Source organism: Rousettus aegyptiacus, unplaced genomic scaffold (genome assembly GCF_014176215.1).
Source record: "Rousettus aegyptiacus isolate mRouAeg1 unplaced genomic scaffold, mRouAeg1.p scaffold_m13_p_7, whole genome shotgun sequence".
Lineage (NCBI taxonomy): Eukaryota > Metazoa > Chordata > Mammalia > Chiroptera > Pteropodidae > Rousettus > Rousettus aegyptiacus.
The window spans coordinates 45,216,981-45,244,766 of NW_023416310.1; the positions used below are offsets into that span (position 1 = coordinate 45,216,981).

At 40.2% G+C, this 27,786-nt stretch overlaps 1 long non-coding RNA gene and 1 pseudogene across 16 annotated transcripts in view; both read right to left on the minus strand.

The window, feature by feature from the left end:
- LOC107519097 overlaps positions 1–27,786 on the minus strand; it is an 86,769-nt gene that overhangs the window by 46,346 nt on the left and 12,637 nt on the right. For 10 of the 16 annotated variants that reach the window (XR_004951902.1, XR_004951903.1, XR_004951898.1 and 7 more), the window contains 2 exons: positions 20,169–20,263; positions 13,084–13,173 (listed from right to left, as the gene is read on the minus strand). This is a non-coding gene — a long non-coding RNA (uncharacterized LOC107519097). Of the gene's footprint in view, positions 1–2,973; positions 3,065–13,083; positions 13,174–13,791; positions 18,709–20,168; positions 20,264–27,786 lie in introns of those variants that run through there. The other 6 variants (XR_004951893.1, XR_004951899.1, XR_004951901.1 and 3 more) reach the window with 5 other exon arrangements.
- LOC118605821 lies at positions 10,793–10,910 on the minus strand (annotated as a pseudogene).

The following is a 27,786-nucleotide window of genomic DNA, read 5'->3' on the forward strand; positions in this document are numbered from 1 at the left end:
CAACCAAATTGAAATTATCTCATGAAGACAAATTTCTCTGTATGTGTGTTGGTGATGTGGGTAGTGTAGGAGATACAGAGGGGATACAGAGAGGGAAGGAACAGCTTTCCCTGACTTTGCCAATCCTGCCATAATCCCAACCCCAACAATGAAGAAAGGTCATTCCAATTTGGGTATGTGACAATTTATTCAATAAATGTTTTCCGAATGCCAATGCTACATAGTGGACTGGTTGCTGGGGATATAACGGTGAAAAAAATCACCGCCCTCATGGAACTGCCAGGTCAGTGAAGGAGACAATCAAAATACTACATAAACATATCATAAACTGTGATAAAGAGGTATGAGGGGAAAACGCTGGGCACTAGTAGAACAGAGGGGCCTGATAGGACCTGAGGGTTCTTAGAAGATTACCCTAGGGACTTCAGGGTTCTTTTACTTCAACACCCCATCTTCCTTCACTTCCCCATTGTCCTTACTTGATTGCTTCCTGTAGATAATATTTACTGGGGAGTTTTCCTATGTACAGAGGATAATGCTAAGTTCTTCATATGTATGGTCTCAATCGATACATATAGCAAACTTAAAATTCAGGACTTTAAGACGAAAAGACCTGTTGACAAAGATCGAACCACTTTGTAATGAGAAGTATATACAATTCATAACACGAATTAAGACTCTACTGGCTGCAGGTAACAAAAATCCATATCAAATTTTCAAAAAGGAAAGAAAAAGAGAAGCCCTGTTCATGTAAATAAAATCCTCAGAGTTAGACTAGTTTAGGCATGGTTAGATCCACATGCTCAAAGAATGTCATCTAGTCTCCATCTCTCTCCATCTCAGAGCTCAGCTTTCATATGTTATCTTCAAAACTCCCCCTGGGGTGGAAAGGCAATCACCAACAGCCTCAGGGTTGTGTACATACTACAAGCTTGGCAAGCCAGTTGGAAAAGAAATAAGAATTCACCTCTTAATAGTTCCAACGGAAGTCCAGAGTCTTAGTCTTGACTGGCCTGGATTTGAGACCATGCCCGTACCAACTGCTGTTCTCTGGCTGGCATAGTCATGTGTCTACCGTCTAGAGCCAAGGGATGGACTTGACATCACCAGAATCCAGTCTGAGAATGGGAAAGGAGGTGGTCCCTCAAAGAGAAACCAAGGTAAATACCAAGGTACTCTGCCCTCAAAACAGAAAATACATTCTGGGCAAAGCCCACTGATCTCTACTGTTCTCAAACTTTGGAATTACAGTGTATATTGTGACTATATCAATAGGTTTTTTTCTCCCTAGGAATGAGCAAGAGTGTTTATACAGTGTGGCACAGGCTGGATTTGCCCTTGTCCCACTACAGTGGCTCAGGGACCTTGGTTTCTTGTTTTAGGGAACTCTTAGCTTAGGTACTTGTTCAGAGCAACCTTCAAGTCGTAAAACTTTGTGGAAGACTTTTCTCAACTTCTCTTGATTCCCAAATAATGTGCCATACTCAGCACTGGCTTGGCTGGACAGACTGTATCTCTCTGGCTCTTTGACCAGTGTCCCCAGGGTCTGTGTAAATTATAGAAAGGGAAGGGAATGACAAGCCTTTTGTTGGAAAGTTTTGCTTCCTATTTAGAGTTTGAATTGGAAATGGATCTCATTGGGCAGAAAGAGGAATATCAGGGTGTTTCTGGAACATCCAACAAATACGCCTCCATAAGACAAATCTTGGGGATGGGGGGGCGGTGGGAATCACCGTCAAATATTCTATGAGCTACACAGCACTATCATAATCAGATGTCAGCTGCAACACAATCCCATCCTTGGGCATGTTTTAGAAGCTGCCTGGATCTCTCATCCCAAATTCTATACGAAGTCAATGACCTTTCCATAATTTCTACAAATTCCAAGCAGCTAATGCCTTAATAGTCCCTTTTGTGTCTGACTCCAGCTCCTTCTGGATTTGTGATCTCACTCACATTTCACCTTCCCTCTGCTCTGAGTTGTCCCAGATGTGGGACTTGGGTCCAATTTGACATGCTTTACCAAAAAGAAAAAATACAAGCTTCTCAAAACATTGTGTGTTCATCAGACTTTTCTGAAGTAATAAAGAGACAGAGGAGTTTTATATTATCATGCTGCATGGCACCTTTACCCTCTCCAGACATTTCTCACATTTGGGAGGGGTCTCTCTTTTCCTTGGGAAACTAAGTTCCCCTGATATTATTAAGAGCAACTTAGCTCACCATCCTCATTCCTCTGACATCCAGTGACCCATAGCTAGAGTCAGCCCCATTATGAACCACCCAGTCCAAGTTCCACCTCTGACTAGCACTGAGGTACAAAAAGTTTTGAACTTTCACTCTCTTACTACCATCATTCTGCAGTGATGAAGCAAATGGAATGATTCTTTCACTACAAGTATGAATTATGCCACCCCTCTTTAGAACAGAACTAGCTGCAGTCAGTTTTTATTTTAATTTTCTACAGGCATACCTCGGAGACATTGCAGTTTGGTTCTAGACCACCCCAACAAAGCAAATATCACAACAAACAAGTCACAGAAACTTTTTGGTTTCATAGTGCCTGTAAAAGTTATATTACATTATACTGTAGTCTAGTAAAGTGTACAATAGTGTTGTGTCTAAAAAACAATGTACAGGGTGGTTCCATAGTGTAGTAGTTAGCATGTCTGCTTTACACACAGCAGGTCCTGGGTTCATGCTCCAGGTGGAGCCACGGACCATACCCTGAGTGCGCCAGGCTCCGGGTGTGCTAGACCTCCCCCAAGTGCACTGGGGGTGCCTGGCCCTAGGGGCACCAGGCCCTGGGTACATGCCGTGAGCATGTCGGAGGACGCACCCTGCCTTCAGAGATCCAGTTCTTAAGGGGACACAGCAACATCCATAGGTCAGGGGTGGAAATGGAGTGGGCAGAATTAAAGAGGGGGAAAATATAAAATAAAAATAAAAAACAATGTACGCACCTTAATTTAAAAAGATGCTAACCATTATCTGAGCCGTCAGCAAGTCATAATCTTTTTGCTGGTGAGGGGTCTTGCCTCAATATTGATGAAAACACAATTATCTGCAGAACACAATAAAGCAAAGCACAATAAAATGAGGTATGCCTGTATTACTCAATGTAAACTCTCCAGTTCAAAGAAAAGCCTGTGTTACAAGTCCAAAACAATTCACACACACCTATACTGGGGTCTACTGACACTTGAGAATATGATTAAGGAAAATAGTGTTTCTTTCCCAAAGGTGGTACCTGTCTTTCAAAAAGACAAAGGTGTTTATGTCCTTGTGACACCCTGTGACGAAATTCCTGTTGTTTCCAGACTGGAGTTCTGGAACCTCAAACCCCAGCAAAATAGGCAAAACTTAGCTTCAAAGGCTCCTTTCATCTAGGTTGGTAGGGGCCTGAAACCAAGTTTAAAACAGCTGAGAGGCTTCACCAAAGGAAAGGCAAGAACAAATACAAGGAGCAGGTTTCCTCTTAAACCCTAGGCCAGCTCTAAGCCTTGCCTTCCTGGGCCACTGAAGCAATTCCTTTCCCTTTCTAAGGGGAAAGAGAAAGCAAAGCCTCCCAAGCAGAGGAGGCCCCAGCCCCTCCCACTGCATCAGAGATGGAAGGCAGAGAGGCTCTGCAAGGCTGTGAATAATACCAAAAGGAGCAAATCCTAAGAAGGGAGAATTCTGAGTCCTGAATTCCTTTGGTCATCACACCAAAAAGTCCAACAGCAGGCGCTATGAACCAGTAGCCTCCCTCAGGATTCCTTTTAGTTCCTGGGGAGGGAGGGGTAGCAAGAGGTCACTAAATTCTTCTCAGAGGTTAAGATTTATAATATCAGATTAAACAAATAAAGAGAGTAAAAAGATAAGGATGGGAAATAAATCTTTTATCTTACATAAACATAAGATGAAAGTTGACATGTCATTCATTACTATCATAATTCGAAGAATATAGCCTTAAATATTTTTTAACCTAAATGAACTCTATAATAAAACTTAAAACAGGGTGAATACATTCCAAATCAAATTTTAAAAACATTTTAAAAAAATAAATGGGAACATTCTATTCATATTGCTCTGCACTTGCTTTTCTCACTGATACAGAAACCTACTTCAAAGTTTTCATGGCCACATAGTATTTCACAGTGCCCCCAACTCATGGATGTTTACCAATACAGTGAACATTCTTGTCTACAGAACTCTGTGCTCAAGGATGAGCATTTCTTTAGATGATATTCCAGTTTGCCCTGCCTATTTGTATTTTTTGCTCATTTACTATGAGGTTTGTTGTCTTTTCCTTATTGAATTAAAAGAATCTTTTACAGATTATGGGTATTAATCCATTGTCTTTTACATATATTGCAAAAATTTCCTCCCAGCCTGTTGTCTTCCAACCTTGTGTATGACTTTAGGCAGACAAGTTTCTCATTTGTAAGTGGCAAAACCAATTACAAACAATTTAGAAAGTACCCTGAGTTCTGAGCCACATAGCCTCTTCTGCTGGGGGCCACACAACTTTGCTTAGGTTCCTGTGGTGAATGGCTGATTAGGCAATCGTTTTCTGAGCTGTTCACATCTGGTTTTATAGCCAGGCTGGTGGTATAAATGGATCAAATTAAAAAGGAGCTAAAAGATTTGTGAAGATTTTGTGTGTTTTCCACTATTTGGAGGCTTTTTTCTCAAATGTTTAGAGTCGTGTACTTACAATGCCAAAGGAATCCTGAACCACTGAAAATCCAAAAGCATCTTTATAAATAATCTATTTCCAGACTCTTTCAAACCATGTGGGCTTTAAGGCATTATTTGCTGTCACCATGCACAGAGGGAAAAATAAATTCCAGATCCCCCAGAAACAGAAAGGCTCAAGAGTCCACTGACTCCTAGAGTTTTATGCGAGAAACCTTTACAAAGTTTCCCTCTAGCCTCTCACAAAAGATTAACACTGGCCCAACATTATCCTGAACAGCTCAAAACACCTTAGTGGCCAAATAGGATTTTGCCTGCAAGAGTTTAATCCCTGCAAACTCTGGGTAAAGGTCCAATACTTTGTGGAGGTCCTCCCTCTTGGCCAGAACTCCCCTCCCCTCCTCCCCCAACTACTAAAATTCTGTGGTATTTAGGCAGGCATCGCAGAATGCAGGCCTAAAAGATAATTCTGGCCTCTTTCCCCTTAGCTGAAACCTGACACTCCTTGAGGAACTTGATTTCTGGGTACTGAAGGTTCTGCCATAAAATCATTTGTCAGTACCCAGAGGTACCAAGAAGGGAAACAATCTGTCTCATTGCTGCTTCAGAGCCATTATTCCTACCCATTCCTACCCATTCTTACCCAAAAATCCTTCCTTTGCTGAGGCTGGTACCAAGCAAGTACACTCCTCATTGCTACCAACTATTAACCTCTTAGTCTTCAAGGACTTTGGGACCTTGATCAGTCTCCCTTTCCACTCCAAGTCAGACCCTTTGCTTGGTCATGATCTCATACATTTCTACCTCTCCTTGTCTTTACTTCTACAGCTTCTGTTCTTCAGCAGCATTGAGATTTCCAGTCCCTTGATACCCATTCACCATTGTATTACTGCCTATCAGTCCTTTCCTGCACTCACTTCTCTTGCTAGCTAACTAGACAATAATCACTCTGCTACCCATATCTTACTCTCCCCTTAAAAATCTACCATTTGTCCAATAAAAACACAGCTCCTATTTGAAATTCGTCTCCAACATTAGTTGGGTCTTCAGTACCGCTCAGCTATCTTCCTACATGTCCTCAGATTACTGCCATTGGCACAACAGTTTTTAAAAACCATGCCACTGTCCCCACTATACCCTGCTCTTAGCAGACAACCTCAACTTCTTCTGCCTAGAGAAAACAAAACCCAACAGAAACTCCAACTTTTCCTTTCCAAAATCTTACCAAATCCCTTTGCCCCATCATATCCCTTACCCCCAACAAATGAGACTTAAAAGTATTCAACAGAGCGCTAGCAAAAAGTAGGAAAGCAATAAATGGTGGTAACTGGTGGTGGAGATAAAGTTAACCTCACTGGTAGCCTAACCCTTTGTTCAGTTCAAGTTTAATCTCTGCACTGGTGCTCAGGATACAGTAGCCCCTTCTCCTCAAATACTTTAACAATTTGTATTTTTCTTTCAGTCTTCAACTTCTCCCTCTCTACTAGCTCTTTCTCCACAACACAGGGACATAGTCAGGTCTCAAAAAATAAATAATCCTCTCTAGATCCTGTGTCTCCCCTTCACTAACTCTTCTGGAAAGACTGGCCTCCCTGACAGGGTCCACGCCATTCACTAGCTGCAGAGATACTGCCTAGTAGAAGAGTGGACTGGACTTTTTTTTACCAAAGGTCTACTGTTTGGAAAATTTCTTTAGAGGTTAGCAAAGAAACTGAGTGAAAAGAAATACATCGTATTGCTATTAACTCGGAGTTTTAAAAATATGAGAATAATTTTTAATAATAGGAATGAAAATATTTTCCTTTGTATCATCGACATTACCTGACTAGAGTATAAGCAAAATTTTAAGTGTTCTTTAAAACAAGGAAATCTGTGTTCATATAACTTCCCTGATTCTTTAAATCCAAAAGCTAGAAAAAATCTCTCCTCTGAGTTCCCAGTTAGTCTATACCCTATCAATTTACCTCAAGTTATCATAGAACTCTCTGCACTTAATAAATATTTGATAAATGAATAAATTGATTTTACAAGCACTTATTATAGTTTAGATAATTCTAATTGCAAATCAATCTAATTGATTACTTATATCAGGTCCCTTAAAGAACCTCTACTGACATTTTGTTAATTTAGTCTTTTTTTACACATTGAATTTAATTAAGTTGCATTCAGTCATTCACATTCAGTAATTTAGGTTTTCACTTATTTAAATATGCCTCACAAATTCTCAAATACTGAGGTATTACCATGTCTTTTGGGTACAGTCTGAAAGGACTAAGGTAAAAGTCAGTGAGGCAGGAATTACCCAATCAGAGATGTAAGCAGGGGATTCTGGGGAAAGGAATGCATTTTTCCCCTCCCTCACCTGAAAAATATCCCAAGAAATGCTCCTCCAGGAAGGACGGAGACTTCCTCTAATGCAGTGCTCCCTCTGCTTCAATTCCTTTCACATAATCTGATTGTCAGCTCCTCAGTACAGGTATGTCTTTGCCCTTGCTAGACCTCCTGAAGTTTACTCTTTTCTGAAACAAGGATGTTTTCCTAAAAAATCTCAAAAGTTTTTTTTCTGATACAAATAAGTACACATTATTATTAGCGTGAAAATCAAATTTTATTTTGAAAAGCCAGGTTCAATGCTTAAAGAAACCTGGTGGTAAATCTTTTTGTTTTATGAAGAATCTCCATGTCCCCAACCACTCCCAATGTAACTGCCAGATCAACTATGAGACCAATAATTCTCCTAAAGCAGGACATGGAGATTGGTGTCAGGAGCTTTTTCCAAAGAATTGACATTCCTGCTCCTGCAGTCCCCCTGAAGAAGTCAGTCCTTAATCCATACCTAGGCAGAATTATGGACTTGAAGGACTGTGCTAAGAGTAAAAAGGTGGCTGTAACATATGCCAGGAAACACAGGCAGAGCTAGGTGACAGGCCCCCAGTCCCTCTGGACCCAGATCCAGAACCTCCCATATTTCTTTAGTCTCATTGAGGGTATAATTTCAAGCAGGGCTAAAAATCGCCAAAGGCATAAAGCCAAAGGGCAGGGACAGGCTGGGTAAGCAAAACCAGTGATGAACAAGAGAGGCTCCTGATTTAGAATCCAGTGAGGAGAAAGGGTGGTAGAGAGCCTCCTACAGGGGACTTAGAAAGTAGCTGCCCTCTACGGGTAATATCCAGGTCATCAATAGGAAGGAAATCTCCTACCTACAAAAAGCCTCCTCCTTTGGTCCAGAGTTTCTCAGCAGCCTGATCTTTTTAGAAGGAAAGATCAAGTGACTGGGATTCAACTTATACCAGCTTACTGGTTTTGAAAATGTCCCTTCTCTGTGGAGTTGCCACCTCACAGAGTAGAAATCCCCATGGTGCCTCCATTTCCTCCCTCCTCACTATGAAATCCAAAGTAAAGACTTGTCTCCAAACCACCCAGCCAAGCTGTAGTGTGAGGCTATGGGAAGACAGTTCCACACAGCTCAATATGCCTCTGAGAGAAAGGTTCATTCAGTCCTTCACTCACTCACCCACTCACTTGCTCACTCATTCACTCATTCAACCGCTGTCCACTATGCTCCAAGCACTGGGCTACAGGGATGCCTTGGCAAGATTTTTAGTGGACATTAGTCTAAAAATTGCCAGAGAACCTATTTAAAGTGGACCTTCCTTGTTAATTCAAAACTTCTGATAGGAAAAAGCTGCTTTTTGTGTTTATGCTATCAGAATGGGTTAGCTTAATAATTTAAACCCACAAATAGAACAGTTGGAAAACTGAAGTGACTTAAGGGACTTTTGATTTTTTTACTCATTAAAGTGGATCCTCTTAGGGTCCCTACCAAATAGCATATACATGAGTTACCATGTGATTCTAAAAGTAAACAAACCTAATGACTTTGTAAAAAAAAATTTTTTCCATGTAATTAATTCAGACAAGTCCTTCCCTCATGGGTCAAAGTCAATATGCTTTTACTGTATTACTTTCAAAAGAACGAAGCCAGAATTCAATAAACCACTCAGCTAGCATATTAACTCTGCTGTAACCAAACTGACCAACCTGACTTCCAAAATGCCTCATGCTATTTATAAACAGATTAGGATTTTTTCCCCCCATGAATTCAATAGAAATCCAACATTCTCTAGTTCAGATGAATGTCAGGGCCTACAAAGGCCAGGGGACAAAGCAGTGACTATCAGTGACATGGTGTTTTCCCTGGCCCTCTTCTTCCTCCAACCACTTAACTGTGGGTACCTCTAGCTCTAGGCTGCAATTTTTGCTTTAGTCTTCCCATCCTTACAAAATTCATCTTTAAGAGATCAAGAGTAAAGAACTAAGAAATGTAGTTTGAGGCCTGAATACTTGAGTTTCAGTCCAAATTCTATTCTCTAATTAAGCTTTGGCATCCTTATAAAAGGAGAAAAATAACAATACATAACATACAGGATTGTTAACTAAGTCGCTGCAGAAAATGGTCTTTTAAATGATAGAGTGACTTTTAAACAATATTGTGACTGTCATTTTATTATGATGATTAGTGCTCACTCCTACCTCTTTTCAAGCTCTATTCTCAGTTCCAATTGAGACCACTACAGCACACTCCTCTCCAGGGTCCATTAAGACTGCCAACAGGAAAGGGAAAACCAAGATATGACCACCCTCCCTCAAGCATCTCAAGGGTGTCGTATCTAGAGAATCCCCACTTTTACCTATTTCCTCTAGTTTAGAAGTACTTTTTTCTCTAAATAGGAATCCCCAGCCTATGAAACATTTCCTTTTGGGTGTATCGCTGGTCCTTCAAATTCGACTCCAAGAAACAAATTTGTCTCCTCCTTCTAGAAGAGTGGTTCTCCTTTCCAATTACTCCATTTCTGTCACGGCAAGTAATTTTCCAACTTTACAGGGTAGACAGATACCTTGGCATTACCAGTAACTTGCTACTCTTTCTTTTAATCCTCTTCCTGCCTGACAGACTATCAGATCAGTATTTCCTTCCATGGAATGTCCCTCAGATTGGTCCTTTTCTTTATAATTTCACTGCCTACCCCAGCTTATGCCTAATTAGTTCACGCCCAGTCTGCCACTATGGTTTCCTAACTCATTTCTCTAACCTCATTTTTCACTTCATTCATTTCATATATTCGCACCATAAAACCTTCCCTGAACACTGCTTTGATCACCACTATTCCTTACCTAGTCCACACAGGTAAAATAACTGTGCCTGGTTTCGCCCCACTCACTAACCTTAAGTCAGAATCTATTTCCTATTTTTTAAGTGGCATATAATTTTTTTATAAATCAGAAAAGATAATTTCTGTTAATGTGTTATATGAATTTTTAAATATATACACATAGCTATGGCCATATTTATTTCAACTGAAACAGATTCGTATGCTACATTTTTCATGTATATACTGAATATGCCATCTTTCCATGTCAATAATTATTGATCTATTTCATTTGTCATTGAACGAACGTACCACAATTTATTTGACCAATCCCCTATCGATGGCCCGTTTGATTGCTTTATAAACTCTGTAGTAACAAATATCCTCATACATATATCTCTCTGTATGCTTTCCCTTGGGATAAATACCTAGAAGTCAAATTGCTGGTTTAAGAGCATGTGCACTTTAAAATTGATACAGATTTCCAAAATGAACTTCAGAGAGACCATATTAATTTATATCCCCAGCAACACAGTATGAGTTCCTGTTTCTTCAAGCCCTCACCAGCAATAAATATATTTTTTTAACATCTTTCAATCAGACACTTAAAAAATGATATCTTCTGTTTGTGTTTTCTGGATTAGAATGAAACAGCCTTTTTCTATAAGCTTTATTGGTCATTTGTATCTATTCTTCTATGACTTTGACCCATTTTCTTTTTTGTAACCAGTTTGTCATCTACTTTTTATTTTTTATATGATGTTTATTGTAATTATTTTTTTTTTAGATAATCCATCACTTTTTCCTTTATACTTTCTGCTTTTGGTGCCATACTAAAAACTATTTTCTAGTATACTTATTACTTTAGTTTTTAATGTAAACAAAATCTTTTAATCCATCTATAATTTATTTTGCTAGAAAGTGACAGAAATTTATTTATTTATTTATTTATTTGTTTTTTATGCCTACAGTGCCTGGTCTTCCTAGTGGTCTCCCATCCAAATACTAACCAGGCCCGACCCTACTTAGCTTCTGAGATCAGATGGGATCAGGCTTGTTCAAGGTGGCATGGCCATAGACAGAAATTTATTTTTAATGGTTAGACATTTATCCTAAAACTATTCTTTCCCACTGAAACGTAGGTCCATTTCTGGGCTTTCTAATCCATTCTGAGCTCTATTCTGCTCCCCAACAAGAATTCTTCTTTCCAGTTGGACTAGTTTTTTCCATTGCCCACAATAGGTTTCATGTAGGTTGCTGCCTATATTCACATTATTGCTCTTGCCTGGAATATCCTCTTACCTTCCTTCCCCTCTACAGATGCTTCAAAGCAAAACCATTCCTAGGGTAAGAAGTAGTAAATCCTATCTAAAACAAGAAATGCTTTCAAAGGAGGAAAGATAATGTAAAAGAACATATCAGAGGTTCTACAAATCCTTGTGTGGCTAAAGTAGGTGAGCTTTTTAATTCAGCAGAGCCCTTGAGTAGGCTATGGACATACAGAGGTGAGTTAAAGAGGGAAAGTTAAGAGTTCAGTTGGTTTTCATAACAGAGTAAGAATTATCTGGAGTGCTTAATGATAACAGAGTAAGGAAGGTTTGCAGAGAAGATTATGAGAGACCAAGGCCACATACCTGGGTGATATGAATAGTGCTAAATTCCTAATGGCAAGGTAGGAAAAAGGGCTTTCAGGGACAGGAAAAGCCAGTATTAGAATTCAAGTCGCTTGCCTTACTACAACTGAAGGAAGGAAGGAAGGGAAGAAAGAAATCACTCACCCACATCCTACACATCTTACATTATACTCAGAGCAATTAAATTTCTGGTAGGGACATAATATAAGATAGTGATGCAGAAACAAGTTGACTAATGACCCTGGATGGTGATGGTCCTAAATCAAGGAACAAAGGAGGAGGAATAGGAAGGAATAGAAGAACAGGGAGAAGAGGATGGGTTGGTGAAGAATAAAATTTGGTTTAGGATATGTTGAGTTTAAAATGTCTAAGAGGCATCCAGGTTATGATGTCAATAGTGTCTGTACATTGTGAGGCAGGAACTCAGAAGAGAAATTTAGGTTGGAGATAGAGACTTGAGAATTTCTGACATATCAGTGGTAGCTAAAACCATAAGCAAAGATGACATGAAAGATAGTATATAGAGGGAAGAAAGAACAGAGATAAGAACAAAATCTTAGAAAATGTCTTTATGTAGGGAGGTTGTTAGGAAAAGACTAGTAGAGGAAAACAAGCCTTCTGCAGTTACAGGCTAATACTTATAAATACCTATAGACTGACCAAATATTTGACCGGGTCTATTTAAGTGCCCATTTCAAGCCCTCTTTCCACCACTCTGTAAGTTAGCTCACTCTTTGATCTTCACAGTTAAAACCATGGTCTTTCAGAGTAAGTGACAGAGATGGACATGTGCCATAAGCCACGGCCCCTAGAGTGGGGCTTGTGAGTAGAGGATGCTACTTGTTGGATGTTCAAAGAACATCATACATAGGGACAGGGTCAAAGCTGAGCCTTTCTATCTATTTTGTTTTATGATTAGCTCAACCAACTAAATAAAGATTGGCCAATCAAAGATCTCACTCATGACAGTAAAGACATATACCTCGGGGTCTCAAAGAGAGCTAGTAATTTCTTAATCAAGAGTCTTAGAGATTTCTATCTGCTTCAGGTAGTCTGTTCCACTCTGTCCTGGAATATACAGGAAGTGATTGGCTTCCTCTTTTGTTAACCTATGCTAGCTGGAACTCCAGGTAGTTGGTCACCCACCCTAACATACTTAGATGGCTCTCTACCTGCAAGATCACCCTGCCCACAGAGCATTGGTTTATCTCTACTGAATGGTTGAAAACAATGATTATAGTCTGGACCACCCAAGAGCTGTAAAAGAAGAGGGATTTCATATGGAAAGTAGAAAATGTATAAAGTCACATCCATTCCAAAATGTATAATGTCACATCCACTCCATTCCACTTGGCACTGATCCCAATAAGTCAAAATCCTGAACTAAAAGTGAGACTTGAGACTGATGCTGAGTTAAATAGTCCCAGAGTGGGAGGTGCTAGAGAAATCCTGAAAGAGGCCAAATGTGGGGAAAGAAGCCTCAGATAAGCCCTCCTTCCTTGGATCCAGAAGCTGATGTCTGTGGTAATAATGGCATCACCCCCATTCACCTCTTCCTGTTTCAACTGAAGAAAGGGGAAGAGGATCCAAATATGGGAGAAAGAATGTACAATTCCTACCTTCACCTCACCTTAAGGCTCCACTCCAGGTCAACACTGGCCTCATGCAGACACATGGTAAGCAAACACATGGTGTGATTCCAGCAGAGACTGGAAAACAGTAAATGTTCAGTGGGCACTTGTTCAATGAAGAGCACAAGGAGAGATTGCCTATCTCTCCATATTTTTTTTCACTGATCATCACATTACCTTCACCAGGAATTCCTCTATTAGATGTCCATTCCTGTGAAATTTTAATAAATATTCCTTTAGAAAAAAAAATGGTTCTCTAGTTAAATCGGTTTGGAAAATGTTATATTCGTTCTCTCTCTTTTGGAGCTTTACATATGCATATTAAAAGCTCCTTTTGAGGCAGAGGTAGCTAGAGAGCTAGCATGAAATTCAGATTAGGGGCCTGATTAAGCTAAGAACCTTGTTCCAAAAGTGCAGCTGGACAGATCAGAATGATATCCAATTATCTTAGAAAGTATCAGGCAGAATTCAGGGTAGTAAACACTAAGAGATCTGTGCATGAGCAGGACTTTATCTACTGAAGCCTAAATGCAAGAAAAGGCTCTAGTATCAGAGAAGGGACCTGGCCTAAGAGAGGCTGGAAAGCAAAGGCCACAGCCCCTAGTGGTGAAGGTTTGACAGAAGGGTTGTAGACAGGGCTAAGGGGTCCCTGCCGGGCCAGGGGACAGAGCTTGATCCTCCTAGGAAAAAAGATGAAGGGGAGCTAGTAACTGGTGGACAGAGATGTCTCTCAGAGTACAGTACACATGCCCAGGAGGCCCTCCCTGCTGGGGGTACCGGCTCCAAAATCTTGGTGATCAGCTGATCAAGCTATATCATTAGATCTTGTGTATGGGGCTATAGTAGTTGGGGAAAGACAAAGGTGTGTGGTACAGCCAGAAAATTCCAGAGTTGTGCCAATTCCAGTAAGGAAGGAGGTCTAGACCCTGCCAAACTTTAGGAAGCAAATGGTAGACACTATTCCTAGGACAGCCCTCTACAGAAATATTCCAGAATAAATGAGTAATAACCCCAGAGGCCATAATGAAGCCAAGAGTCTGATCAAAAGGAAATGCTCTAGACTTAGAATAGGAATGTCGACAGAGTAGAAGTTGAAGCCTGAGGGTAAAAGACATCCATGAATCCAACTGTGAGGAGCTGAGAAAGGCACTGAGATTTGAGTTGCCTCTGTGAAAGCTCCCGTGGAGGAGGGAAAGATGTGAGAATCATATCACAAAGGTAGTCTGAGAACACTGATAAATGAAAGGTGAACAGTCAACTAGGAAAGGTCCCTCTCTTTGGAGGAATTCAAGCCAAAAAATTGTAGATGTGATTCACAGGTGCGAGGCTGGTAGCCTCTGGATTAGCTATTTTGGCTCCACAAAGTTAGGGGACAAGGGGACCTGGAACCTTTGCACAGACACTCCAAGTGCTTTGTCATTACTTTTGACATGGCTTACTTTACTTTCTGGTAAACCCTATCTCAGCAGAACTCATTGGGAAATCAAAACTAGAAGTTGCCTATGACCAGTGGCTACTGAGGAAGTGCCCTGCCCATGTTGTCATCAGTGGTCTCTTTTGCACCACAATTTTACATCATTTCTGGGAAGCTCCTTCATGCTTCCTAAGATCTGTGATGGTCTTGTCTGAGGATATCACAGTAAACCACAGACTCAAAGGTCTTGTACGCCTTGTTACATTCTGCCTGTCAGCTGCTCCAAACATTATGCCTGCACACCCAGCACACTGGTGGAAAACCTCTCTACTCTGCACCCCCTCTTGGGGTCAAGAACCTCCATCTCCACCACCGTCAGCTGCTAGCTTCTCAGACAAAACTGTGAAGAAAACAAAATGTTTTTTTAGGGACCCAACTTCTCTTTTTGAGAGCCTTTATCGCCAACTCAGTGACGTCACTCTCCTGTCCCTATGACTGGGGGGGCAAGGGGACAGTGCCCTCTCCTCTCTGTTCCTTGCCTTAGTCTAGTTCTCAGAAATCAATCTCATAAACTAAATCATGCTTCCGCTTGCATAACCTTTCCTAGAATCTCTTCATTTTTAATAGGGTCTCCAAGACCTAAATCAGGGGAAAGAAATGTAACTTGTTGAATTCCTAGCAATAGTAAATGGCTAAGGCAAATATTTCAAGGGCAAGACACATTCTTGATGCCTCTAAAATTATACCCGGCCCTAGTTCTTCTTATTCTATCACCTGACACTCTTAAGCCGTCTCCTTTCCTAGGCTAGACAGAGGTCAGGCTCCCCTGGATCTGGGCCAACACCCACTGCCATCTGGTATCCCTTTAGAAAGGCAAAGAAGAGACAGACACCCTTTGTTTACTCAGTAATAATTCACTGCAGTAGTCACACAACAGGTGCCACCAGCTCCAGTACATGTAGTAAGGGCACACCACACCCTCACCTCTGTCCCCATCATAGCATACTCCTTGGAATGTATCAACAGGTTTTATTTGGATGATAGGAGGCCTCTCAAGCAATAAACCAGAGTTTCCGGTGGTGTTTTGACACTAGTGGATTACACCGTAATGACGACTTAGAGGTAAAGAATAAAGGTTTTTTTTCAATTCTCTTCTACAGCCAATTGGTATCTCCCCCACATATGTTGTTGCAGCATCTCTATATATAGAACCTAGTATTCTATAAACAGGATGCTCTGGCTAAACAGGTCTCAACAAGCAAAATTGTGAGGCAGAAAAAGATGGCATCTCCCCATCTTCTTTTAAGTCCACCTCCTTTGCTAAATCTTGTCAGAGATAGAAGAGCTCTGTGAAAACAGCAATGGGCTTTGGAATTGGACAGACCTGAAGAGAACTAAGTCCTAGCTCAGTCTTTCATTTGCTGTCTGACCTTGGGCAAGTTACATAACTTTTTTGATGTTCAGCTTGCTCATATGCCAAAATGCAGATAACTTGATTTGCATTATGATAACTAAATAATATATTAAAAGCATCTAATACATTCCTGACTCTCCACGGATGTGAATTTGTTCTTCCTCATGTAGCACATCATGCAACCGGTGCCCTCATGTTACTCTCTGGCTCTCCAAGGCCAAAGTATGTGCTCCACACAGACCTTTCCTTCCTTTCCTAAACCCTATCAAAGTTCTCTCCCCTTAGAAGAGCTAATCTGATCACACTGGGAAAAGGAAAGCAATTCTGATTAAATGAATTAAAGTAAAATGTGGATAATATTGCTGGGTTCTTATATTATCTCTGTGTGTATTGGGGGCAGAGGTGTCTGCATTTTACAAAGGAGCCTGGAAAACAAATGAAAAGGACATCTAATGGTGAGGCTCTCATAGAAAACAGGGGACCAGTGTATTAGCTTCTTTCCTTACAAGCACAGCCCATATCACTGTGTGCTGAGATGAGAAACCAGAGTTACAGGACATCATCCATCATCTCAGATTGCTGAATGTCACACCTCAAATCAACAGCTCCAGAATAGAACTTGGGAGCCTTGGCTACCCTTTCTGCTCTGGCCAGAACACACCACTTCCTTAGCCAAGAAGTTACGGTGGTGTTTTTCCTAGGAGGTTTCCAATGCTATTTTAAACTCTTTGGAATCAAGCAGCAGCAGAATTTGATTGTGGTCATAGCCTTGAAACAGCCTGTAGGAGGCCTAGGCTCTCTACTTCCAGAATCATCTCTTACCTCTCTGAATGGTCTCAGCAAGGCACAGATTAATAGAAGCAGAGTGAACCTGCATCTTGACTTCTCTCTCAGTAACCCAGGAAGGAGGACCACAGGGAAATTTCTGGGCTTTCCACATACAGGATCAGGAATCAGAATATTATGACTAAAAATGGTCAAAGTGTAATTACTTGGTACAATGTGTTTTTCTGACTATAAATCATAATTCATCATGGGAGTTCTCAATATGAGGTACTCCTCAGCACTGTGCATGCTCTACTTGACTTTCTTGGCAAGCCCCCAAGGACCACAGGCTGCAGTCTCAGGAGCCGGATACTCCTGGGGGGTGGGGGTGGGGTGAAAGGAGTGGGCTGGCAGTTTCACCAGATGGAGTAATAAGGAAGGTGAAGTCCAAGGTGAGGAAGGGGCTGTTCCAGGCAGAATTATCCAATAGTATGTGCTTAGAAAATCACCAAAGCAGACAACAATAAAAACAAATGTTTTAAATATTTTATATTTATCCAAGTAGAAACCATGATTTTAAAAAATATGTATCAGCATTTTGCTGGATTTTCCCTATCGTTTGTGGGATCTCCTTATATTTATGTTTAATATTGTTTTTGAAATATATACTGAGAGCTGAAAGTATGAGGGACATGACAACTGTTCTATTGCTTAGGCTTCTAAAGTTCTTAATCTGGTGCTTGGCTTCAACAAGAAGGAAGGAAACTAGGGTTCCAAAGCTTCAAGGCCAACATTCATTTCTTCATTCTATAAACATTTCTTGGGCTAGCAAGTGCCAGGTCTTTGCTCAGTCCTGTGATACAACAGCAAACAAAACAGATATGATTCCTGAGTTCCTGGAGTTCACAGTCTAGTGAGAGGAGCTAAGAATAACGGGAGGATCCAAAACAAAAGGCCTATATTGGAAACAGGCAAGATTCCATAGCCAGCAATGGAATATATAGGGAGAAAACATCTTCTGGGATGCCAGCAGAAGAGAATAGGGCAGACAAGAAGCTATTCAGGTACATGAGCTGGGTCAGATAATACCCTTATCCCCTCCCACCCCCCATTGATAGGGGAGAGCGCCACAGTGGTGGGTTGAATTCTTTAAGAGCCCTCACAGCAAGTGCTGCCATGAAGCTGCTCCTTCTCTGCTCACAACCATGAACTATGATATGTGTCATGTGAGCTGTGTGTGAGATCCTGAAAGCTACAAAGAAAAACAAGACTTGAATTACCTACTGATAGAAATTTGAGGAAGTATAGCAGGCCAGAAATGAGAGGCATAAGAACAACTGCCAGAAGCTAGGTGGCCCTCCCCCTAAATGTCACCACACTTCTCTGACACTGCATGGAAATAAAAATAAAAGCCTGGTTTCACCTGGAGGAGTAGGGCGAGGAAAAGACCTAGTGCAATGTTTTAGCTACAGCCAGAAGTCTCTTGAGAAGTTTCTTCTTTAGGGTGTGAAGTGGGCAAGAATGAGGAAAGGCTGTACCTGCTATGTTAAAGAAAGGAGTCGTCCCAGCAGCTCAGGCCCAGTGCTACCAGAAGCTGATGGCCATGGTGAATATGGAAAGCTGACAACAGCAAAAGCAGGATCTTCAGAGTAAGTGCCCTGCCAGCAGAGCTAGCTAAGCGAGATCTCCAAGTGTTCGACCATTTGGGGCCTCAGTTTTCTTATTTGAAACTGAAGATGATAACAAGACCGTGTACTAGTTTCCTAGGGCAGCCATAACAAATACTACAAACTGGATAGCTTTAAACAACAGAAATTTATTCTTTCCGGAGGCTAGAAGTCCAAATCAAGGTGTTGGAAAGACCATGCTCTCTCTGAAGGCTCTATGGAAGAAGCTTTTCTTCCTCTTCAAGATTCTAGTGGTTGTCAGTAATCTTTGCCATTCCTTGGTTTGTGGCAGCATAACTCCAATCTCTCCCTCTATCTTCATATGGCCATCTTCCCTCTGTGTTTGTCTCCCTCTTATAAGAACACCAGTCATTGAATTGGGGTCTGCCCTAACCCAGTATGACTTAATCTTGATTACATGTACAAAAACCGTATTTCCAAATAAGATCACATTCGCAAGGTCTACGTAGACATGAATTTGGGGGGAGTGGCAGGCAGGCAGGGAGGCGGGCAGGCAGGCATGTATGCATACATGCATGCGTGCATGCACACACACATATGGTACTTAGAACAGTTCCTGGAATGTAATATATACTACCTAAGAATTAGCTACCCTTCTTCATCATTTCTGACAGATAGTAGCTGCCATGGTATTCGTGGATGCTCTGTTCTACAAGAAGCATCCTCCCTCTATCTTGAGTCAGAAGCAAGAAACTGAATGGGACTAGAGTTCCCACAAGAGCTGATGAGGGCAGAGCTAGAACACAATGAGTTTATTACCATTTGATATATTTTATCAATACTCCCAAGCTGGAATGAAGAAATATCTGCTTCAGTGACTTCATTCATTTTTTGAACAACACAGAACTTATCATTCCTAACTAACAATGGCCCCTTCAAAACAGTTCTCGAATTAGAATTGGCTTAGGAGGAGCCTCCAGAGCCAGTAGAGAACTACACTGATAAGTGCAGCAGCCTCATCACTTAAGAGTCAAGCTGTGATTTCTGATTCCAAACTGCTTTACACAGCATATGTATCCCACAACTTAGAATAACTATTGACTGAATTTGGACTACTGAGTCCAAAAAATAATTTCATTCTCTGAAATAGAGATCTGACATTTCCATGACATCCTACTTTCAAATCAGAAGAGAAAAGAACAGATTATCCTGAAGGAGAATCCTCCTTGATTCTTACTCTTGGTCCTTCTTCTTCAGTAAATGGGTTTGGGACACTACCCAACTGAGAAGAAATAGAGCCAATCTCAACTGCTGTCTTCACATCAAAATAAATTCCAGATGGATTGAAGACTTAAAGATTAAATTTAAAGATTTAAAATTACACACACACACAAAGAGAATGGGTATTTTTTTTTTATAATTTTGAGGTAGCAAAATATGCCTTTTCTAAACACTAGCCTAGTAGCAAACTACAAAGGAAAATATTATTTTGACTACCTAAAAATGTAAAACTTCCAGACAGAAAAAAAACTTGGAACAATTCTGCACCACATGTAACAGTTAATACTTTAGCTCCTACAAATCATTAGAAAAACATTACTGGGAAAATGTGCAAAGGGCATGAATAAGTGATCCAAAGAAAAAATGCGAATGTCCAAAAATACATTTGAAAAGATATTCAATCTTTAATATTCAAAGAAATGTAAATTAAATCATATTTATTGAATGTCACGTCTCAGTTACTATTAGAAGTATTTTACTCAAATTAACTGATTTAGTAACCCCTGGAAATAGGTGCTATCTATACACCTACTTTATCAAAGATAAAGCTGAGAGACGTTAAATGACTTACCTAAGGTCACACAGTAAGTGGCTGAGTGAGAATTCAGAACGGCTCCAGAGTCACATTCTCACTTACCATGTTACGGTAATAAGACCATGCCTCACCTGTCAGATGAGGAAGATGAAAAATACACAATCTAATGTTACTGATGATGTGGAAAAATCAGCACTCTTATGCGCTATTGGTAGAAATTAATATTCTTAAGGGTAGTTTGGCTCCACGAATAAACATTTTAAATGTGCACATCCTTTAACTCAGTCATTCCATTTTTTTGAAATTTATCCTAAGGAGATAAGTAGAAAAATGTGCAAAGATTATATACCAAGCTGTTTATCACAGAATGTACCTAATAACAAAAATATTGCAAATAAAAAAACAAATATGTACACCAAAAGTCCAAGAAATTCATTCATTCAACGAATATTTATTGAGCACCAACTGTGCATCAGGAACTGCTCTTAGCATCAGGTATAGAGGAGTGGATAAGAAAAAATCCTTATCTTCATGGAGCTTACATTCTAATGGAGTATGTCAGGCAATACACAAATTTTTAAAATGTAGTCTATCAAGTGGTGCTAAATGCTATAGAGAAAAGCAAAAAGAAAGACAGGAAAGAAAGGAGGTTTGTTACAGTTTTAGTAAGGGGGTCAGGGAAGGCCCCATTGATAACAGATGGAGATAAGAGAGATTAAATATTAGAGAAAAAAATGAATTATGGTATAGCCACACATTAAATATAATTCAACCACTTATTTTGTATTGGTTAACATGAAAAGATGTTTATAACACACAATCAAATGAAAAAAGATTCTCACCACACACAAAGAAATAGGTAACTGTGTGTGATGATGAATGTATTAGCCATATTATGGTAACTATTTAACAATATACATGTATGTAAAATCATCACAGTGTACGCTTTGAACTTATACAATGTTATATGTCAATTATAACTGAATAAGGCTGGGAGAAAAGGTGAAAAAAGATTATAAAACAGTATTTTAAAAAGGTATGATTCCATGAAATTAAGAAATTACATGTGTATACACCTGTATGCTTTAAATGAGAGAGAGGAACAACACTGAGATTGATAACATGAAGCAAAGGTCCGGGCTGAGTGCCCACACAAGTGTTACAGGCGGCACTGTTTATTCTCCTCACTCACTCTTCCTCTTCCCCAAACCTACACTTTGTTCCAGAAAGGATTTAAGAACAGCAAATCCACATACCCCCAACCAGTTCCTTAACTCTCCCCATCTTTCCTAACCCTTTTCCCTATGCTTCCCAGAAGCCAGGCCAGTGATAGAATGAAAGAGATAAAAGCTTAAGATCAAGGTAAGCTGAGGGGGCATAAGAACAATGGAGGGAAACCCCTAAATGTCTGGATAAGATTCCTCTAATTTTAGCACATAGGAAACAGATCCTGGGAGGTACACTTCCTCCCTGCAGATCTGTAAAACTTAAAGCAAGGTTTTCTGATTCAGAGTCCCTCTATCATTTCCTACTTAATCTCAAATGGCTTGCAGGGAAACCAGGAGGTGACAGTCACAGGGAGGTGAAAGGACAGCAGGCCAGAGCTCTGCACCTGGCAATGAGTGCCTGTATCTTCCTATGAGCAAAAAAATGACACAGAGCTGAGCCCTTTTTGTCCCCTACTTTATCCCTTCCTCCATGCCTGCATTCAACAAGCTATCCGGGCTAAGTTAAATTCTTGCCCAACCCCACACACCCACCACCTTGCCACAACGACCCCAGAGATTCACATACTTCTCTACTAAGGTTCTCAAGAATTTGTCCCTACCAAGAAAGCTCCCCAAGCTGACCAGACATGCTAGTTTGATTAAAACATTTTTAGTCTGGGGTGAGGTTTCAAGTAACCTGGTGGACGGGGTCCAGATATATTTCCTCTCAGATATGTGTGAACAGATTACACTTCTTGCCTGAGCATAAAGCCACAAACGAGGAACCCCAAGCTTCCCAAAGGTAAAATCCATGTTGGTAATCCTCATTTCTTTATCCTTAGGGTGGGAATGGAAGCACATGAGTGGAGGTAGGGGACCTAGAGAAGGATTTGACTGAAAATATTTCTCACATACTCTCTATCACCTTTTGGATACCTCTACATGCTTTCACTATCATCAAAAATGATAAATCGTTTTTATCAAACATTCCTACTATATGCTACTAAATTTGAGAGGTCTAAGTCACACACAGGTCCAGCTGTCCTTCTGAGAGTTGAATATCTAGGCTTAAAATTAGGGGATAGAAATTTGAGATTATTTTTGGGGCTGCAACACAGAATTCTTACTACATACTATCAGACCACAACTTTCAGGCCCATGCCAGCTTCTGCTCTCTTTCCTGAGCTTTTAACAGGGAATGTCACACACACACACACACACACACACACACACACACACGAACACACACACAGACATGCATACACACACAGACACACAACACACTTAGTCTGCAAGTCGAAGAAATGCTTCACTAGTGAAGAGTCCAAGATTGAGTCACAGAAAAACCAAAAGCAAACATCTCTTCAGCACAGGAACTTCTTTCTCTCCATCTCTCTTGTCTTCCTTGAATATGTAGTTTTTAAGCAACTTCTGTTATGCTCATCACTACAGGATATCATCATAACACGTCTCTTGCCTTCAAGAATTTACTCCATTTGAGAAAACAAAATCAATACACAGGAAATATGTTATAAAAAAGGGAACCTCAAAATTTCTAATGCATGAAATAGGAAGAACACAGATGCTAGGAGTAGGTGAAGTAAGACAAATAGTAGGATATCTTGACATACAGAGATATCTTCAATTTCAAACATAACTTCCCTTTTTCTTGTTCCATTCTTAGTAAGAGATATGTTTCACTTCGAAAAAAATCTCAAATATAAAAATCTAAGACATAAAGTTGGGGACAATTTACTAGACAAAGGATCTTTATTTTTGCTGTAAATTTTAGAGAGATACAATTTAATAACCCCCAACCTCTATCCCTGTTGCCGCACACACAATGTTTACATTCGAATTTTTATGATCACATTTATAGGGTGAAGCAAACTACTTTTTAAAAGCTGATAAAATGTAATATATTGACAGATAAATAAACAAAATGTGGTATATACCTAAAATGGAATACTATTAGGCCTTAAAAGGGAAAGAAATCCTGTCACATGGTACAACACAGATGAACCTCAAGGACATTCTGACAAGTAAAATAAGCTAGTTGCGAGAAGGCAAATACTATTTCACTTTTATGAAGTATCTAAAGTAGTCAAGTTAATAAAAAGAGAAAGTAGAATAGTTACCATGGGCTAGAGGGGAAAATGGGAAATTGTTTAACTGGTATAAGAGTTTCAGTTTTGCAAGATGAAAAAGTTCTGGTGATTTTTCTACAACAATGTGAATATACTAAATAATACTGAGCTGTACACTTAAAACTGGTTAAGATAGTAAATTTTGTTATGTATTTTTTACTAAGATTTTTTTAAAAAGGCAATGTACACATGGGTAAAAAGAAAAAGGGAGCTTCGGAAACACAAAAAGACATTTAAAAAAATAACACAAACTTCCAGAGGTAGTCTGGGTATAACAAGTATATCAAGTCTTCCCCTTTTTCATAAAAATACTATAAATACTAAATACTAAACCTGCATAACATGGTAGTATCTAACATAATTTACTAAATTAATGTCACATATATAGTAAGATGTATTTTTATGTAAAATGTGTTATAGGCTTTGTGCCCCAATTTTGCATATTTTTCTACTCAACAAAATTTTTCAGATTTCACTCTTTATCCTCCAAGAAACAATAAATGGCTAATAACTGTTTTGGTTTGAATTTAACAGTGTAGTACTTCAGCTCAGCTCATTTCTACTAGGTTGTATGTTGACTCTGTCATCACAAGGATTCCTCAAAGATAGAATCAAAGAAACATGAAATACGCATCATCCCCTGAATATAATAGTAACTGTACTCCATCATCCTTATAAATGGCTTGTCAGTAGTATAACTTTTACTGCATTTAACTGAGGAAATTTGAAAAGTGTGTGTGTGTGTATATATATATATATATTTTACATATATTACATTGTGTGTGTGCGCGTATATATATATACACCCTTTTTACCTAAGTAGTTTTTTAAAAAGCACCGCTTCCACTTCAGTGTCTCTGAGTCTATTTGGTTTCTTCTAGAGAGTGCACAGTGAGGAAGAATGAAGACTCTACAGACAGGGTTTGAATCTCAGTTCTGACATTTCCAAGTTAATCCACCTCTCAGAGCATCTGGCTTATCATCTTGTAAACCAAAGGCAATACCATCTATCTCTTACATAGGTGAAATCACCATGCAGGGTGAAAAGTCCATTTGAGAGGACCAAAGTGTTGTTTCTGTTGAACTAGCACTGCCTGGGGAAGTCAAGGAACTGCTGAGAGAAGTGGTAAAGGACAAGAAGGAATCTGACCAGTTCATAAGCGAAAGGGGGCTTCTGGCAGAGGCAAGAACACATGCAAAGGGTAAGAGTTGTGCAGAGCTCCAAATCCCAACATGAAGATAAAAGACAATTCAGCCAACAAGTACTTGAGTGCCTCTATGCACTAGCACTGAAGATACAACCATGAGCAGAAGATCCCTGCCTTCATGGAGGTTTTAATCTAGTAGGAGGGAAAGACAAACTAGTAAAAAGCAATAGTGACCTAATGGAAGCAAACAGGGTGTTAGGTAATGTGTAACACGGAGTTGCTTTGTATGGAGTGGCCAGAAAAGACCTCTAAGAAGAAATAATGTTTATCTGAAACTTAAAAGCAAGGGATAGTCAATGAGGTGAAGAGCAGGATAAAGAGTGTTCTAGGCAGAGGCTATAACACTACAAAGAACCTGAAGCCTGAGAACTGAATAAGAGGTCAAGGAAGGGCAAGCAGGGGAGAGTGCCTGCAGGAGAAAAGAATGATAGGGACTAGGGACAATACCTGAGAAAAAGGAAGGGACCAGTTTTTGCTGGGCCTTGTAGGCCACAATTTAGGCCAAATTATGCAAGACTGTTATTCCAACCTGATACATTTGTATTTGATCATACAGGTAATAGGAATGCAACAGAGGGTTGAAAAGAAGAGAGACGTTAGCTTGTTTTACAGGACAGTGGAAGCTATACAGAGGATGGCCACAGTGGGGAGTAAGGACAGTTTGAAGACCATATGAAGACATGAAGACCACCTACACTAGGGCAGGGACTATGTGCACAGGAAAGAGAGGCACCCCATAGACAAATCTGAAGTGCAATTGGCAGCCTTCAAAGTCTATGTTCTAGCCTGCCTTCTAAGTTCAAAGTCAAAGCTCCCTATAAATCCCAGAGGTACTGACCTGCCATGAGAGAATCATTAAGGCCCTCTACTTCATCTGAACTCTGCCCCTATTATGGCAATGAAAATGAAAAGATGAGGTGCCAGTACACAGAGACAGTTATCCATTGTCTCCACTGGATGACAAGTGACAAACTAAAAATTCCTAGGACCTTAGGATCCAAGTGAAAGTTCAAATCCTCTTCCCTCCCCTTTAGGGATCAGGGGTCAGCAGAGTCCCCTAAGTCAGTTTCTCCAAAATTGAACTGAGGATGATGACTGGTGTAAGAGTCACCAGGAAGGCCAATAAAAGTCCAGACTCCTGGTTAATACCCTATACCTACTGAATCAGAATACAGATGGGAGTAGAGACCAGGAATCTGCATTTTAAATAAGTATCCAGCCCCTCTGTCCTTGCCCCCCTGGGTAATTCTTATGCATCAAAGCTTCAAAATCATAGCTCTCAGAAGAGGACTAACAGAGAAAGGCCTTCATTTGAAGCTGGCTGGCAATGTCGAAATGTACAGCTAAGAGTAAAGCTGAGCATGAAGTAATCTAGAAAGAGGAGTCAGAATGGATTATAAAATTTGAAGGCCACAAAGCAAACAATAGAAAGGAAGACATCATAGCATGGGGCTTAGTCAAAGTCAAAGGAGTCAAAGTCAGGGAGCACTCATACTCTAGAAATCAATAACAATGGCCACAATCTGCAGCTCCCTTAGGTCGATTTTCCCAGCAGAGCTCTAGGAAAGGAGTACAGATGCCTCGCCTCACACAGACCAGGTGATGGGGCCTTAGACTGCCCAGTATGTACATGCAATCACTCCACCCGATCTTCAAAAGAGAACACATCCCTCCTCTTCAAAGTACTGTTTCTATCCCCATGATTCGCCCGCTCTGTACCCACCATTATACCAGCTACTAGTCAACCTGCAGAAGATCTCCAGGCTACATAGAATACATACAGAACACCCCTAAAAGCTAATGACCAGCACTACTCACCAAGATTCTCTACTTAGCACATCAGAACCCCCTGACACTGCCATAAACTCAAGGACCATTCCAAGTCAGAAACTTTGAAGTCTACTGTCTACACACCTTCAGATCCTACCATCTATGTAAACCCAGCCAGTCTTCCACTATTCCTTATTATGCCTCACCAATAAGAGTCTCTAATTCTACACTCCCATGTCCCTTTCCAAAATTCAGAAATTAATTCCATTGATTCAGGCTGAGCAGAGTCCTGAATCCCTGAGGCTGCTGAGGCCATCTTCTATGCCTGGTTTGGTGAGAGGAAGTAGCCTAAAGGAGTTGCTCACTCTACCTAAAGGGAAATCGGGATTGCTGCAGACTTCTGTACAGGAAAGTTTTTTCAAAGATGAGCTAGTAGAACCTAGCATATTTAAAAGGAGTGAAGAAAGGCTCTTGGGAGTTGAAATAGAAGGGGGAGAGGGGAAGCTAACATTAAGATTTCTGGAGATTTGACTCTAAAAAGCACCTAAAACACAAAGTAATATGCAATCTAGCTCAAACCCTTCTATGTCAACTATCTGATGCTCCTATAATCCGAAAGCTGGTTCCACACTAAAGAAGAATGTTAAAAGATTATTTAAGTAATCCTCAAGTTTATTTATGGCCCTAATCCTGAAATGCTTGCTCTGTTCCTTTTTATACTCCACCCATTACCCTGATTCTCTGCGTATTCTAACCTAATGATTCAGCTTCCAGTTTCATCTTTGTCTCACCTTATGCCTAAGGCCTTTTTGCTTCCTTCCTTGTTTAGGATTCCACTCTATTCTCAGTTATTCTGCCATCAACCACTTGGAGTAAATCAGCTTACCCGGATCCTCAACCTTTATCCTCAGCACTCATGCCCCTTTTATGGACAAGTCCCTGCCAGGCTTACCCTGATTTTACGAATACATCTCAGAGAGAGATAAGTATATTGGATGGTTCCTCTCAAGTACTTAGATAGTTCAGCCAGCAGACAAACACTAGCATCATCAAAGTTAATGGAATAAGGAGAATGACAATAAATCAGGGCCAAATGTCTATACCCCACCCTGACATTGTAAAACACACCTTGTTAGCTCTCAAGTGATATCCCTGATACTCTATCCGTCCTACCCACCAACCCCCACCTCAAGGAATCCTTTCAGCCCACAGCAGCTAGGATTAAGAATACATGGTGGGCAAGACATAAACCTTTGTCTGACAAAACTCATAGCCTAGTAAAGGAAACAGACAATTAAATAATTACAATATGTAGAATTAA